A 5,522-nucleotide genomic window follows, 5' to 3' on the forward strand; every position below is an offset into this window, starting at 1 on the left:
CCGCGCCCACGGGAGGCGGCCCGGCCGCAGCCAGCAGCGAGACCATGAGGGGGGGGCGGCTTACTTGCCTGGCAGGGGAGATACCCTTCATCTGGGCCTTCAGTGACTGGGTGAAGAGCAGTTCCTTGCGCTGCGGGCACTGTCCCTTGCACTGGAAAAAGGGTGAAGGCCAGTCCCTGGCACTGTGGATACTGCCCTTTGCACGGGGTGAAAGCCAGTCCCTGGCACTGCAGGTTTGTCCCTTGCACGGGGTGAAGGTGGTGAAGGCCAGCCAGTCCCTTGCACTGTGGGCAGGCTGTCCCCTGCCGGAGTCTACAAATGCCTCCAGGTACAAGGATCTTGGCTACACAATTTATGGCAATGGGGAATTGCTCTTGTTTGCTCCTTCAGCCTTTTGGCTAGGGGTCAATGATACTAGCGGGCATCTGAAGACCAAAGCCTCTGGGCTTGCACGTAGGATGCCTGCCATGCATTTGGAAGTATCTGAAGACCCAGGCTGACAAGGATACTGGCTGGTGGTAGCGCCACACAGACTTGAACAATTGAGCTGTGCTCTGTCGATAGATTTGGAACTGATTTGGTCCCAGACAAGAACTTTAAAAAAAAGAAAAAGGCAGTATCTGTTGAGCCTGCCCCTGAAATCTGCCCTTCCACAGCTGCTCTAGGCAGCCTTGTTTCATACTCAGCACCTCTCCCAAGTCCAGGCACCTTCAGAGGGAGGGGGAAAGGCAGTGAGGGAGGATCACACAGGATGGAAGCAGGGGAGAGGAGAACTACTGGGGCAAGCCACTGATTTCTTTATGTGCCATAGCAGCCACCCCCCAGGGCAGTGTGGGTACTTGGTACTGGTTGGCCTCCTCACCTGTGGTTGTTCTTGCAGGCAGCATGGCTTTGACTCATGGAAAGGTAGGGCTGGAAGGGAGGTCTATGGGTCATCTAGTCCAGTGTTTCTCAATCTGCGAGTTGTGACCCAGAAGTGGGTCACAAGAATATATGAAATGGTCACAAGCAAACTTTAAAAATGGTTTATTATATTTTGCATACATTTTCAAAAAAAAAAATCAATGCGGTGTGTTAACATTATGCATACTAATAAGCAGGGATCCAGGGTTTTTTTTGCTCTGGATTTAAAAATGGATTTTCTCCTTTAAAGGAGAAAAATGTGGGAAACCACAGGTTTCCCTTTGCAGGCTGGCAGAGTTCAAGCATGCAGAACGCTGCTTGGGGTCGAGAGAGCAGGAGGAGGGCGATCGGGCAGACGACACCAGGTGCATGCGTGTGCACATACATGCACATGGCAGCCAGGCAGGCAGCGTGGAAAGCAGTTCCCACAACTCCCTGCAGGTAAGTCTGTGGGGCTGTGGGGCATTGAGAATGGGGTTAGGGGACACAGTGGGCATGGGGGTGCATGTGGGAGGCCAGATTTGTGCACCCGCAGCAGGCATGGGGTTGCAACCTGGTAACACCAGCATGGGCAGGAGCCACATTCACAGCCCAGCAGGCAAGAGGGCAGAGCAGGGGAGCAGGTCAGCGAGACTCTTTGCTGCTGTTACCAGGACCCCCACACCAGCTGCGCTGCCAGGAGTAATGCGTGGGGGGCAGATGCTGCCCTCACCTCCTCCCACCTCGAGCCGATTGTGTACTAGGCCATGGCTCTACCTTGCTGCTATCGCCTAGCCTCCCCTCAGACCAGAGCCGCACATGCAACCAGCAATGGGAAAGCACGGCAGCAGCAGCATGGAGCAGTGGGTGGCGGTGGTGGGTGCCACATGCGAGCCCCCCACCCCCATCTGGCTGCTGCCACCAGAAGGGGTACACTTGTTAAAAAAAGGTCGAAAACCCCTGGTCAAAACCAGTCACGCTCAACCTTTTGATGTCACAGGCTAGATCAGTGGCCCATAGACTGGATTGGATCTTGCAAACCAGGATCGGGCCCATGCCACCAGACTGGAGGCCCATGCCCTGTGCCACCAGATTGGGGCCCTGCACTGCTTTGCTCAGTCCAATGTTGCAAGACCTAGGCCCTCCATAGGCCTGGCACTACCTCCAGCCAACCACTGCAGACTCAGATCAGGACCCAGGCCACCTCTAGGCTTCTGACATAGCATGCTATCCAGCCACAGGACTCCCCACAACTTCAGCAATTTGGCAGCAGAGGAACTGCAGTTGCCTGTTGTGGAGACCCTTGCAGGCTAGATGGCATGGCTCTGTGGGTTGAATCTGGCCTGCTGGCCAGGGGTTGAGTACTCCTGGTCTAAACAGGGACTATGGATTTTTATTCACTACCTGGATTAGCTTTTATAAACCTTGTGTCTCTCAGGTTAAGTGCTTTGTCTGTCTCTCCCATCTACCTTCCCTCGCTCCATAGTGCCTCCTGCTTTCTCCTCCTCTTTCCTACATTTTGCATTCTAATCACTGCTTTCTATTTCGAAGCTCTGCTCCCTGCAGTTCCTTTGCAGCCTCTGGTCAAGTAAGCCCTCTGCTTACAAAAGTTATGCTATACATCTCAGATTTAGTTAGTCTATAAAGTGCAAATCTATCCTGCTTTCTGCCTGACTAGAGGTCAACTTTAGGAGCCTTGTACTGTTACTCTTCAGCCGAGAACAACAGGGACTGCTAAGGAGGCAAAAGGCCTGAGGGTGGGAAAACATCTCAAATAATTAGTCCATTCAGCCCCATTTAATGCTCAGGGTCACACTAAAAGCAATCAAGTCAGCCAGAGTAAAAATAGTATGAAAAAAGAATTGTAAAACAAAGCACATACATGTGCTAGGTACAATAACAGGTTCTTCCCCTGGCCACCTCCAGTGATCCAACATATTCTCCTTTCCCCAATACCTGTGCTTGCTGGAGGCTGTGCCATAAAAAAGTGACAGAAGTGTGCCACAACAATGATACTTTTGGGGTTTTTTGGTATTTTAAACATTTTTATGTTTGTACATTTTAACACGTCAGAATTTGTAAGACTATTCACTCTTTACAACATTTGGAATTTGCCACAATGTGTCACTACACAGAACAATTTCAGCAAGCAAAGAAGTGGCACAGTTTATATATGCTTGTGCAGGCACTTTGGCAGGGTACAGAGAGGGAAGTGGAGAAGGATGTCTGGTGTAAGATTTTATGACAGATAAGTGCAGTCACAGTTTAAGAAATGCTGCCCAAAACTCCTGTCTCTTAGTCGCACTCTACGCTCACTGCTCCCCTAGCATTTCCCTTCTGTTTGGCATATCCACCTACAGTGGGAAGTTGGAAAGATGGACATTTAATCTGGGCTGCTTAGGATCCTCTGCTTTTCTGTATTTGTATAACAAAAAAAAATGAAATAAAAAAAAATCTTAATTCTGAAATGATATACTCCTGGATGTAAGTGGCTGCAGTTGCACTGAGGAAGGGAAAGGGAAGAGCTCAGAAGCTTCAGAATGGACTCCTTTGCAGACCAATTACATAGAAACATTTCCTTTTCTTCCTCTCTTCAGGTCTTCTTCATTGCCAGGACAAAGTCCAGAGGTCCAGCTGCCTAGGATTTCTAGAAGAGCGAGTTTCAGTCCAAAGGTCTGAGACTACGAAGACAGGCTCTCTGCCTGCGAAGTTATTCCTTCTTCACCAATCTTGAAAGGGTCCCAGGGCCTGGGGTGCAGGTTAGTATTGTTTCTTGCATCAGGGACCCACACATGACCTGAAGCCACAGTAGGTACCAGGGGAGGGGGGACAGACACACACACTTCGGCCTGCTCAAAATCTAGGCTGTGTGGAGGGAGGCGGAAGTTTGCCACTGGTTGCCAGCTTTCTTCTTTAGCCAACACAGTCTCTATTCTTCTGCCACACCTCTATCTGACTCCCTAGTTAGGCCCTCTATTATTGGGCCACCTACGTTCATTGATCTGCTTGGCCCCTTTAGTTAAATCTGTCCTCAACATAAAAAATGATGACAGGCGGTCGTGCATGAAAGAGGTAAGACCTCGGAGAGCTCAAGAAGATCCTCAATAAATGGTGGTAGCTGTGGTGATAGGGTGAAAGTGAAAGGACATGGACTTGGGGACAATTCTTCTTTCAAAATCCTGCAAAAATAGGTTTCTTCCCTAAAGGATGAGAACAGTACTTGAAGGTAATAGAATAACTTTAAAAATAAGGGCAGTTAAGTTATTTTTCAATCAGTTCTGAGGGAAAAACAAATCTGTTTTGGCTGCTAACAATTGAAAAGCCAGTTTTCAGTATCCTACAATAATGATCAAGTTATATTGCATATGTCTTAACTTCAGTACATTCAGAGTGCTACCTTTATGACTATTTAATACTTGAAATAGCCCAATTGTGCAGTTTTACTTACGTTTTCTCAGATCTCTAATTTATCCTGTGCAGAATTAGTCTCTATGTGGTAACTGGTAGTAATTATTGACAAGAAAAGGATTAGACATACGATTATTATAGTTATAATAACCAGACTGCTCATATCTCCAGGTTTTTAAAGCTAAAGTCTTTAATACAGGGCCCTCTAGTGGTATTATTTGTTTATAGGGTCTTTCACATAAATGAATGATCCAAGTAACAGGTTATGTTATTCTGATTACTTTTAGCTCTTGTTACAGTCAAATCTCAGTCCTGGGTCAGATTGCAATCTAAAGCATTTCTTTTTATTTTCTAGAGTATCTAATATAAAATTACCATTTACTTGGTGTTCTTTCCAGTTTAAGTTGCAATGTAACCATTAACCATTTTGACTATGTTTGTACTCTGTAGATCAGTGGTTCTCAACATTTTTAGGTTCAGGGCACCCCTCCACCACCTTTTTGAATGTAGCAGATTCCCCAGTTGAGAACCACTGTTGTGTTCAAATTACTGCAGTGGCTCTCAACTGGGGAATACTGCTATCACAGCCAGGATTATCCTGGACAGTACAAGAGGGGAGAAGGAAGACATTTTCTACAAGGAAGAACTAGAAGGGAAACTGTCACAGACATATCCAGGCAATGCTAGATTTCAACAAGCTTTGCATGCAGCAGATATGTAGTCCGGATGAGGTATCCCCTAAGTGCATAAAGCCACAGGCCCCAGATGCAATAGGCAACTTTTCATGATCATATGTGGACTGTCTCTTAGTTGTAAGATCCTTTTGCTTAGGATCTGGAACCTGCTCTGAAGGCCTTAAACCCTGGCTGACAAAGAATCCAGGATAGCTCCAAAGAACCCAAATCCCTGCACTGAAACAAAGTTAAATTTCTAGAACTTACCCTCAATTGTAGGTTCAGAAGACAGCAAAGGAGCCATAGTTTCCAGATACTTCTGGAAAGATTTTCACCAGACACTTATCTAGCCATAGAACCATGGTTCTTCCTTAAGCAGATGGCTCCTAGAGCTGTGCTAAGCTTTGGGAGTTGATTCGACTTGGAGATTAGGCCCAATTTGGCGGCTGAGTCTCCAAATCCAAATCAACATCTTCATTAACGATGTGGACATTGGAGTCAGGAGTGGACTGGCCAAGTTCGCCGATGACACCAAACTTTGGGGCAAAGCATCCACGC

This window comes from Crocodylus porosus, unplaced genomic scaffold, assembly GCF_001723895.1.
Source record: "Crocodylus porosus isolate Cpor-Errol unplaced genomic scaffold, CroPor_comp1, whole genome shotgun sequence".
NCBI classification, from domain to species: domain Eukaryota; kingdom Metazoa; phylum Chordata; order Crocodylia; family Crocodylidae; genus Crocodylus; species Crocodylus porosus.